The following is a 12,704-nucleotide window of genomic DNA, read 5'->3' as shown; positions in this document are numbered from 1 at the left end:
ATTAACAAACAATAAGTATACTTTAAGTAACGATATAGCAATTCTGAGTATGACAGTTATTTAATTATATTTATTATCGATAAGGAAAAGTATTTACTTATCAAAGCAATTGGTCTTTAAATAGAAAACATACTGAATCGGTGCCTTTTGAAACATGAATCATGTATGTCTTTATCGATTAATTGATAGTTCATTTTAACATCTATCACGTCAAATTATAATCTTACTTCTTACTAATATTATAAATGCGAATGTATGGATGGATGTTTGAAGATATCTCCAGAACGACTGAATGGATCTCGATGTAATTTGGCACACATATAGGACATAGTCTGGTAGAACACATAGGCTACTATTTTTTAGTTTCGTGTGGACGGTGTCGCAGGCGACAGCTTGTATAGCAATATAGTAGGGTAGATTATATAGTAATTGGCCGCTTAACACGATGGACACAAACATAATAATTATCTTAATTGAGGAATTTATTTATAATCTATTAATTAACCATATGTGAAATTTAATAACTTCAAAAATTTCAGCATTTCCTAAATTGTATCTGATTAGCCGTGAATTTCTGTGACCATCTTTGTATAAAACATATCGTCATTCCTGCCATCTTATAATGCCTCTCCATTACTGGAGGTTGGCTGTCAGATCAGCGAACCCTTTCCTGTCTTGTGCCAAGCGAAAAAGTTGGTCAACGCTGGCAATATTGGTCAATTCCCTAATGTTTCTCACCCACGACTTTCTCCTCCTTCCAACTCGTCTTCTGCCTGCGATTTTGCCCATCATTATGAATTGAAAAAGTTCATATTTTTCGTAGACATGGCCCAAATATGCAACTTTTCTCTTTTTGACGGTCTGCAATAATTCGCGTTTTTTGTCGACCCGCTGGAGGATACGCACATTGGAAATCTCTGTTCAGCTTATGCTTAGCATTCTACGGTAGCACCATATCTCGAAAGCTGCGAGGAACTTCTGTGTTGGCTTTCAATGTCCAGGCGTCGCTAGCGTATAATGACATGATCTTTAATATTACAGAAATAACACCATATATTTTAAACGAGTATATGTTGAACCGATATTTTCCAAAATCGGTTTGGTCATTATAAATTGGAAAAACCATCAAATATTTATTTAATGTAAACGGAAAATACAAAGAAACAATAACAAAGTTATCTATTTAGCAAGTAAATACACAGCATTTAACGTTCAGATGATAAAACATATCATCATCATCAGCTCACTATACGTCCCCACCGAGGGGCTCGGAGCCTACCCTAATTAAGGGTGATTAGGCCATAGTCAACCACGCTGGCCAAGTGCGGGTTGGAACATATAGTATAGAGAAAATTTGATCAGATTCGTTAGCACGTGAATAGTAAATACTCTGAGGGTAAATTAATACTTAGGATGATTACATTTCTTAGCGTCTTCCGAAATACATTAATATCAAAAAAATCTGTATTACCGATATAGTGTCTTTATTTTTTTTTATCTATACTAATATTATAAAGTGGAAGAGTGTGTCTGTTTGTTTAAACGCGCTAATCTCAGGAACTACTGTTCTAATTTGAAAAATTATTTTTTTGTTAGATAGTCCATTAATAGAGGAAGCCTTTAGGCTATATAACATTACGCTGCGACCAATATTTTTTTTAAATTCCGCGCGGACGAAGTCGCGGGCGACAGCTAGTATTGAATAAGCCAGCGTTTGGTCCCATCGACGTTAAGTGATGATGTGGTCGAAAGACACGCGTTAGCTTAATGCCTCTTTACTCTTTTCTGGAAGGATCCCACATCGAAAAATTGACGCTGGCAAATAATCCCAATCCTTTCTAGTACACCAAGTACAATTCCAATCCAAATAAAGCGCAAGTGTGCGCTTACCTTAACCCGTTGACTTAGCAACAATCAAACGAGGAGCAAATCGAGCCTCCGAGTTTACTTTTTTTTATCTGTACGTGACTACTTGTTACAATTTTTTAGACAATCAAATTATTGTGGCACGCGTCATCGTCGAGTGTTTAGGAAATATAACGAGGTCGGAAGCACTGTAGATAGCCATTTATTTAGAATTCGAGGCCGCAACATTATTTAGGTTGTTTTGTTTTATCAGTGTGAAGGCGCAATTTCGGACAAAAGTACATGCTAAGTTTGCAGATAAAACATTTTTTATATTATGTTCTTACTGCAAAGTAAAACGTTGTGATGATGCATATATTTGAAAAAAAAATGTCATGTCAAGTCTATACCTGGGCCAGTTGTTGAATATTCCTTCACACCCTAGTAGGCTCGAGCGATGATGCACGAGCTGATATGTTCTAGTGACTAGAATCTTGTCATAGTCACCTCAAACTTACTCTATGCCCACACTATGGCCAAGAACAGTGGTTATTACCCTATTAAGGTCAGAACTTCTTTTTTTTCATATTACCCTGTTAATCTTCATATATACTAACAAATCAAGTTTTTGATTAATAATTAAATAATATGATTTTCAAATCTGTGTTTAAATTTAAATTTCATTCATCATCAGCTCAGTATACATCCTCACCGAGGGGCTCGCTACACTTAGCTAGGGGTAACTAGGTCATAGTCAACCACGCTGGCAAAGTGCGTGTTGGTTGACTTCACATATATCTTTAAATTTCTTCTCAGATATGTGCTAGTGCATCACGATGTTTTCCTTCGCCGTAAGAACGTCGGATAAATGTACATATGTAAATCGAAAAACACATTGGTACATGGCGGGATTCGAACCCAGGACCTGCAGATAACATGTCAAGTGACACCCCTGAGCTACCAAGGCTCTAATGTAATCAATTAAAATATTTCTGTTAAATTATGCGTAGCGAAATTTTTGCAAAATTTTGCTTAAATTTAATTAAAAATAAAACTAGAGTTCAGAATCAATCGGTGACATATTTACGTATAATTATACTTCTCGCTTTACATAATGTAATTTATTCAAAGTATGAATTTAAATTGTGCTTAATTTCCTATTAAAATATGCCTAAACGTGTAACAACATCGTTGTCTGGCGCCTACAAATTTTAACGGTTACCACAAATCAATTATTTCATAGCTACTACCGAAATTCTATATCTTTAAATACAATTTGTAAGCAATTTATTATTATTTTTTTTAAATACTGTCGCCGTAATATAGCCTTCTCCCGGAATTAAAAAAAAAACTAAGTACCCTATATGTTCTTCCAGATGTTCTTCATCTGTGCTAAATTTAATCAAGATCCGTTGAACAGTTCCGGAGATACCTTCAAACAAACATCCATCTAAACTTTCGCATAATATCAGCAAGAAAAGCAAATTTTTGTTATGTTTAATGTTTCTTGTACTATTACAACTAAGCTATAAGATTGTTATATGGTTTAAGGCATTAGTCGAATGGCGGGAATCAAACCCCCGACAACCAAATCGAGATAGACAACTACATGTAAAATATTTACATAGTGATATAATTCAAGTGTAAATGTTTTTAAAAGTGTCAAGAGGTCAAACTCTTGACCACGTGATCGGAAATCCGTACCCTTAACTATTAGACTAATGGAGCTCTAAATCAAAAACTAATTGCTAACTATTTAGATTCACACAAAATAATACAGCTTTAGGGTTAAAAAGGTAAAACATTTTTACTTATTTCGTCCATTAACACAACAATAATAACGATTTGTCGCATATTAGCTTCATTATACAGACGGACTTGTTATAAGCAATTAAAAGCAACGTTAAATTATGACATGTAATATTATTCGGGAATTTTGAAAATATAAAAATGGCAACACCGGCGCAGCTGCCGCTTTCTTATTGGTCCAAATATGACGCTGTCAATATGACATTATTAATTCTCATATTTCCAGACTACCATAAGATTTGTTATAGCTTTCTTGTCAGGTCTTCTATGTATCTATGCCTAAGTAGATTTTACCTAAGTTCTGGCTAGTAATAATGACTAGGGCCTCTTACAGGGATAGATAAGATTCATGAAGTCAAGTAGAAACTAAGATAAGCATAGCCATTCGACAACAACAACTTACGACCGTAAACAAGAGGGGTAGGCAGAGACCACGAATCCATTCGGTACGGTTCTGACAACTCCGTCGACTCTACATATATTTACGCATATGCACGGGTTTCAGATGCTCAAATTTATCATCTAATTGACATAATTATAAACATTTTGCTACATAAAAGTTTGCTATTATAATTATAATATAATTGGTAAAAACCTGTAAAAACCATATCGTTGTTCCTGAGTTTATCGCACTTAAGGGAACGTACCCATACTACTTGACCCGTTTGGGGGGGGACGGGGACTATGGTCTCGTGAAGAACTTACTATAGAAATGATCCTATGAAGTAAGGTCTTGGGGGGGACTATGGTCAGTCACAGGAGGAAGGTGGGTGGCTCAGGTTTTTGTCACGTAGTCGTTAGTTGTTATTTTTCATAATACATAATTGACTAGTAATTTAAGTATGCATGCAGTCTTATGCAAGAAAGACGAGTATGAGCCATTTTTTTTTCATGTTTGTGAAATGATTAAAAATCATAATTATTAATTACTACGTAAAAACTAAAGGGGGGGGGGGGGTTGGCATGTACTACGAGTGGTCACTGGGGAGGGAAGGAGCGAAAAAACTAAAAAAATAGGTCACGTAGTATGGGTATGTTCCCTAAGGTGGGGTTTCACTGTGTCTTCTGCTGCCTACGCCGTTCAGGGAAATAATATTTAACTATAAAAACTTAATTAATAGCTATAGTAGTTGCTAACTAATTTAGTTGAAATGTCAATTAGTAAAATAGAAGTTTTCCTTATTCAAGAAATAAATGTATTGTTTGAAAAATTAGTGATGATAAAAATTTATTATTATAACTAATAGCAGTATCCCGTGATTTCGTCCGCTTGGAATTTAAAAACAAAGTCTTAATTACTCAGGGCTATTGCAGCTTTCCAACAGTGAAAGAATTCTTCGTATTGGTTCAGTAGTTTCGGAGCTTATACAATGGAAACAAAACTTTTCTCTTCATCTTACGTACCTACAAAATTCTCATGTCACAATGTTACCATACTCCTCCGAAACGTCTTGACCGATTTTTATGAAATTTTATATGAATATTCAGTAGGTCTGAGAATCGGCTAATATCTGTTTTTAATCGTCACCCTTTTTCTTATAAGGAAAGGAAGTGGAAGTGGACTTTGCAGATGAGAGGATGCATTGAAAGGGGAAATATTTTCTTTCTGTGCATCCTCTCCTCCATCGATTAAAGGTAGGTAACGCAAATGCAATTACGTATGTCTATGGGTAACGGTCACTTCGCTATTTCAGTGATTTCAGGTGGCCGCTCGCTCGTTTGCCTACCTAAGATATATAATAATAAAAATAAATAATAATATAAAGATATATAAATAATAATAACGCGCGGACGGAGTAAAATTAGCAATTAATCCACGATCACCCATTTTAAGTGAGGACTAGCTGTCTTATGAATTTAAAAAAATGTCTTCTTCCAAATTATGTTCTAAATCTGTTCAGCCATTTCGGAGATATCTTCAAACAAACATCCATCCATTCAAACATTCGAATTTATAATATTAGTAACCTTACTAGATTAAGTTCCTTATAACCTAAAAATAAAATCTTAAAAACAATTTTAGAATATTGCAATGAATTAGCACACAATACGTATAAATATACGATTATCAGCTAAATAATTACATTTTAAATTAAACAAAGAGACAAACGAAAAAAAAAACACCTCTTACAAAGATAATCTTTTGCGAATCGTATAAATATAAAAAAAGGACCTTGGATACCGCAAAATAACTGCGGATATCAGACCACTTTACACGTGTATGTATTCCGGTAAAACAAGTTGATTATTTATAACATTAAATTACCAGTTTCTAAACAAAAATTTTTAATCGTAAACAGTGTCCTTGGATAATATACGAGACTGCTCTAAGTCTTAAGGGGGAATTCTCACGTGAGCGATTTGAAATGATGAAAATAAAATGATTACCAGTGTTCTTTTCTCTACATCTAAATCTTACTAATATTAAATTATTCAAACTTTCGTGAGACATTATATATTACTAAACTGATATATAAACACGGCTAAACACTCACGTATATACGTCCGGTGGCGGTACCGACTAGTTTCGAGCCCATCGGGGGCCCTTTATCAGGATGAGTGGTACTGGTATTATTTCGCGGACGCGGCCCGTCGCTCACTGCGGTGAGTACCACTCATCCTGATGAAGGGCCCCGATGGGCTCGAAACTAGTCGGTGCCGCCACCGGACGTATATACGTGAGTGTTTAGCCGTGTTTATATATCAGCTTACTAATATTATAAATGCGAATGTTTAGATGGATGCATGGATGTTTGTTTGAAGGTATCTTCGAAACGGCTGTATGGATGTCGCTGAATTTCGGCATAATTGTAGAACATAGTCTGGTATAACACATAGGTTACTTATTAAATTTTCTTACATAGAAAAACTTATTATTTTACGTTAAAATTTCTTAATTCAAAATATATCCAGTATATTACTTCTCACATAAATACGAATCTCTGTGTATGTTTTATAAGAAATAGAAGATAGAATCTTATAGAAGATGCTTGTATTCATTTCATAATAAGAACACATACCACATTTTTATTAGTAACCGTGGGTTTCTGAGACGCAAATCTCCGTTTAAAAGTCTGTTTTGTCAAAGATAATGACAGACATGACAATATGTTTTATATAGACATTGTGATCTTAGAAACCCACGGTAAATCTTTCGATTTTAATTAAAGATTTAAACGGAACTAAAGAAAAACATAATTAGTTGTCTGTGTGTTCTTCCAGACAATATTCTACGTCTTTGACAAATTTAAGCGGCATCAATGCAGCCGTTCTGGAGATACCTTCTAACAAACATCCATCCATACAAACATTCGCATTTATAATATTAGTAAGATTTGTGTCGATTCGAACCTACGGTGGTAAGCAGTCTCTATCCATTAAACCTCAAAATGAGGTCATATAGTTTAAAAAAAACCACACCTGTGTACCATCTACAATTTCAACATACACTTGACATGTTTGTTGTGTATTTTTGCAAGGTTCATGCCGATAACATTATCGCGAAGCCGTCACGCCTACACGCACACAAACGCGCACACAACGCACACAGCGAAGAGAAAAAAAAAACATATTTTTAAGTACTTTATTTGTTGCTAAGTTGCCTAAAAAGAACAACGCTTTACGCTAGATAGGCTGTTATATTTTTTGCGGCGGCCATTTTTCTTTTTTGACAGTTAGTTTAAGATGGCCGTGCGTAGCGGGAGTTTTTGGATCGTAAAAAATTGCAATCATTTTTAACTATACTCGATAGATTGATAAACATAAAAAATAAGATCTAATATGGATACTAAGGCGGTTCCTTAGTGACCGATTAATTAACCATAAATTAATTTAAGCGTGAAAACCGATATAGGCTTGTCAGAACGGTGCCAAAGGATGTCCGTCTCTACCTACCTCTCTAGGTTAAAGATGTAATGTGTGTTGTTAATTAATCGATTTAAAAACCGAGATTTAAACTAGAATTGTAACATCTACAATATTTTACGATGACTAACATAACAAAATATATCTTATTAATATTAAAAATGCGAATGTTTAGATGGATGTTTGTTTGAAGGTAGGTTTATCTATCTCCAGAACGGTCGCATGAATGTCGCTGATATTTGCCATAGATGTAGAACATAGTCTGGAAGAACTCGTAGGCTACTATTTTTTTCAGCTCGTTGATTATGACAATTAAATTCGAGTGCGCGGGATAGATGAACAAACATAAATAAAATCACATTATAGCAAAGTCACGATGAATCTTAAAAACATAATATGAATTTAACAAACATTTGAATCATACTAGCAGTCGCCCACGAATCTGTCCGCGCGGAATTAAAAAAATACTAATTTGAAGCCTATGTGTCCTTCTAGACGATGTTCTATAATACATCTGTGCCTTTGAGAAGGATCCATGCAGCCTGGTTCTTGGAGATACATTATAACAAACAACCATCCAAACATTCGCATTTATAATATTAGTAAGAAGTAAGACAACAATCAACTTGACAAGAATATTAAGGTGTGATTCCACTGACGAAATATTTAAACAAAAATAAATTATATTAGTTTTTTAACGCTTTTTTCAACTATGTTTGTGAAGTCACAAACTATCCTACACCCGCGACTTTGTGCGCGTAGAACAAAAAAAATATATCTATTTTAGTTATTCTCAAGTTGCGTGAAAGCAAACATCCATACATCCATCCAAACATATGTATTTACTCATACATTATTAGTTATTTATGTCAGTTATATATAACAAGAATATATTTATTTCGTAAGGAAATGCAGCTGCATTCCCGCTCATACAATGTTATCAATGAAATGGGACCAAGTATTTAAATAAACATAATATCAAATATTAAAAAAGAAACACGACTGATAACCTCCATATTATTTACAGATGTGTATAAATGAAGATTAAAAAACAAAAAAAACTATGTCACCAAATCCATACAAATGCGAATTTTATATCTTTAAATGAGCAACTCTTGTATATATATATCACATCATCAGCTCACTATACGTCCCCACCGAGGAGCTCGGAGCCTACCCTAAGTTAAGGGTGATTAGGCCATAGTCAACCACGCTAGCCAAGTGCGGGTTGACTTCACACATATCTTTTGAATTTCTTCTCAGATATGTGCAGGTTGCATCACGATGTTTTTCTCCACCGTAAGAATGAATGATTAATATCCAAAAAAACTAAATATTATTTCATGTTCTCAGTTTTGTTTTCTTTATTGATTGCCTATTTTTTTACTCGTCTCAACAAATAATCGCGAAATATAAATTCAAAACAATGCCTGAACCTTTAACCTCCTTATATATAAGATAAACATAAGGTTATACATAATTTTTTGTCATTTTTAACATGTCATTAAATTATTAATTCGGTTGATTCAAAATTTGTCCAGTTTTAAACTGACTATATTTATAATTTTACGGTGGCATGTCTAATTACGTTATATTCATATTAAAGTAAACTCGAAATTAAGAAATTAAACAATGGAACATCATATTTTTTAAATGGCTGCCATTGCGGTTCCTATTTACACATTTTCATTTATTTTGTGATAAAATTAAGATGAAAAAATACTCCTAGGAAATAAGGATAGGATCTTACTAATATTATTAATGCGAATATTTGGATGGATGGATGTTTGTTAGAAGGTATCTCCGGAACGGCTGAAAGGTTCTCGCTGAAATTTGCCATAGATTTTTTTTAATATCATAAGGTGGCAAACGAGCGAGCGGCCACCTGAAATTGCCGAAATAGCGAAGTGACCGTTGCCCATAGACATACGCAATTGCATACGCGTTGCCTACCTTTGATCAACGGAGGAGAGGATGCACAGAGAGAAAATATTTTCCCTTTCCATGCATTCCTCTCATCCGGAAAGTCCACTTCCACTTCCCATCCTTTTCTTATAAGAAAAAGGGTGGGAAGGGAAAGAGGACTAAATTAGGCCTCCGGGACGCACACTCATCAGACTGTACGCGGAATTGCTTCCACTTCACGCCTGTCTTCTGTGTGGTCGTGGTATTTCACCGGGTGAGCCGGGACAATTCAAAGATGTAAAACATAGTCTGGAAGAACACAGAGACTACCAATTAAGTTGTTTAATAAAGCGCGGACGGAGTCACGGTCGACAGCTAGTTATGTTATAAAAGTGTTTTACTACAAATACTTTGAAATTTACAAATTTAGCTTGTTACAATGTAAATCTGGAATGAGGTGTAAAGTTGAATCTGTTTAGGTTAATTCTTGAAGTAAGATGTTTAAAAAAAATCTAAATACGAGATCAAAAAACAAACAAGGTAAGGGTCCTTCGTTGTTTTTACAACTCCCCCTATATTTGCCTTTCCCAGTCGGATCGACGACAATTTTTGAGTTTGGTGAGTCCATTTTTTTATACCCAAAGTTACGTTTACATATGTAGACGCTTAGATTTCTATTTTATTATGACTAAGACATTTAACATAACATCATAAATTGATTACATCTTACTAATATTATAAAAAGTTTGGATGGATGGATGTTTGCTAGAAGGTATCTCCAGAACAGCTCTACGGATCTTGATGAAATTTGGCACATATATAGAAAATAGCCTGGAGGAAACAAATTGGCTATTATTTTTTGTAATTCCGCGCAGATAGAGTCGCGGGCGAGAATTTGTTAAATAATAAAATACGAACTGCAAATGTCGGCAAAGAAATGTACGAAGCATGCCTGCATGGTTGACTATGTCCTAGTCAGTCATTGGGTAGGCTCTGAGCCCTTCGGTTGAGACAAAGCTGACGATTATCATACTGGACACTTTTACCTAACTTATCTTCATCAATTGATAAATAGAGTTAAGTCCAATTTCTAAATATTACTCCGATTTTTATCTTCTGATTAATTTATTTTTGTACATTGGTTCCACTTGCAAAAAGTTAAGAATGAAATAACATCGCGTAGAGTAACAGTTTAAATATGTTTGTACCTATTTCAGATTTTTTATTATATTTTACAATGTGTTTTAGTCAATAAATGAAAATTAAAAAAAAATAAAAGAAAAAATGCTAAGTGCGAAATAGCTAAGACATTAAAATAAACTACGGTTAATTACTTTTCGCGTTTACATAATAAATTTGGTGGCGTGATGTCAAAAATCAATATAGATAACTCTGTATAGGTTATAACAATACGTGTAGAAACAATAATGACGTTATATGACCACGTTTTACAATCTCTGTTTAAGGAGTATATAAATTAAAAAGTCAACTCATCAAAGTTTCGTCTTTGCCTAAATACATCACAAGTAACCTCTCCCTCCTTTTGTCCCCTCTTGTAGTGACAATAAGTCGTGTACGCACACAGCACACGGGCGCAATGTTTGTACACGCACACAACGGAGGAACCGGCTGGGTATTCGGTTTCCCGCCACCGGCGCGAACACTCACACAAAACACGGCGAGCAAACAATACAAACACCAACACACAAGTAAATTTAAACTCACCTCAAAATAAATCCATTAGAAAACACACTTGTTCAAACAACTAGCGCTTAGCCTCGAAAACGCGTTGAAAAAACACTCGCCGCATCAAATGTGTACTCAGCACTTTTCCAAACTTTCTGTCCAGTCTCTATTCCTTAGCACATATTCCTCCAACGACAAACTTTCCAAAATACGCGACTATACGTCAAAGCGAATCAAACAATATCTCAATTATATTTTTAAAGCGGCAAATACCAATTCTTATCAGCAATAATCAGGTCTGTGGGTGAACAATCTCAAAACACGGCCGGTTTTCGCGATATATTTTTTATTCACACAAGAAATCGCTTCCGCAATACAAATGCAGCGAATCAAACCAAACACGATATAGCAAAATAAAAGAAGCACGGCCGCTACTGGCCCCAGCACAATTAACACACGTTGCGCGGTAAAAATAAACTATGATTAACCGCTATTAAGATTCGCGGAGACAACGCCGGTGTCTCGAGATATTATAAAAAAATATATATTAAAGTAAAATACTTGTAATAAAGTTGCGAATTTGTTAACCGCGATAGTTATTTTCGTTCACGATATGAATAATTATCTGCAAGCGAACATCGACGCATAGATGTTTCATAAAACGCGCGCGTTAAAACTGAGTCGAAAGGCTCGCCCCGTGGTGGAGCATAGCACCGAATAAAATAAACAACAATATACCTAAACACGCGCTCGCGTCGCGCAGTGTGCGTGCGCGCCGCAGTGTGCGTGTGTAAACAAGGGGAAGTTCGGCGCGCGACGTTCTCTGCTGTTGCTACTTGCTTTATTTTATTTTATTATAATTAATTAACATTTTAAAAAATAAATAAAGTTGACAAATTGTCTTGTTACTTTTCTTATACTTTACATTTAAATGGATGTTGGTTTTTATTTTTTTAACTTCATAATAACAGTTTTAGTTAATTGCAAACTATAACATGAAAAGCTATAGAAGTAGTTACCTTTTAACTCATGAAAATTACATTTGCGAAGAATAGTTACAGTGTAACACAGATTGAAATGTACGATTACAAATTTCACTCAATAAATATTATACAAAAAATAAAACACAATATTTTACGAATTACAATGATTTGTTATAGTATTAAATTTAACAAAAACTACATATCGTAATCTCTTAAAAAAGCATAAATTATCAATCTATATTTGTCTAGTTAAAAATACCTAAAACAAATCTACCAACACATAGCAAATTGAATAAGTAATTGTGAGTGAATATAATTATAATACACTTTTAAAATAATATTGAAACTCTTAAAATAAAGTAAAGTAAAATAAAAAAATAAATTAAACCAGACAGGTATACAATGTTGGCCCCATTCTCCCCGCGAGAATAAACATATGACGTCACCGGCGGGTAAACAAACAAACAAACACATGCGCCGCGTTCATGTTTCCTTAATACAATTATTATTTCGAATGTGGAGCGCGGGCGAGACGGACGCTCCGTCGGTCGGCGGAGCTATAACCAAATGTTTTATTTTTAAACTAGCTTTCGCTTGCGGTTTTGTTCGTTT

The 12,704-nt window shown here is 34.6% G+C and overlaps 1 protein-coding gene across 1 annotated transcript in view; it reads right to left on the bottom strand.

Annotated features, from left to right (window-relative positions):
• FoxP (forkhead box transcription factor P) overlaps window positions 1–11,814 on the bottom strand; it is a 64,712-nt gene extending 52,898 nt beyond the window's left edge. Inside the window, exon 1 of the mRNA XM_013313336.1 lies at window positions 11,149–11,814. The gene's annotated coding sequence lies outside the window, so the exon portion shown is untranslated. The remainder of the gene's footprint in view (window positions 1–11,148) is intronic.
• Between the last annotated feature and the right edge of the window lie 890 nt (window positions 11,815–12,704).

The sequence above is a fragment of the Papilio xuthus genome, unplaced genomic scaffold, assembly GCF_000836235.2.
Source record: "Papilio xuthus unplaced genomic scaffold, Pxut_1.1 DF827570.1, whole genome shotgun sequence".
Taxonomy (NCBI): Eukaryota; Metazoa; Arthropoda; class Insecta; order Lepidoptera; family Papilionidae; genus Papilio; species Papilio xuthus.
This window is presented reverse-complemented; position numbering and strand designations above follow the sequence as displayed.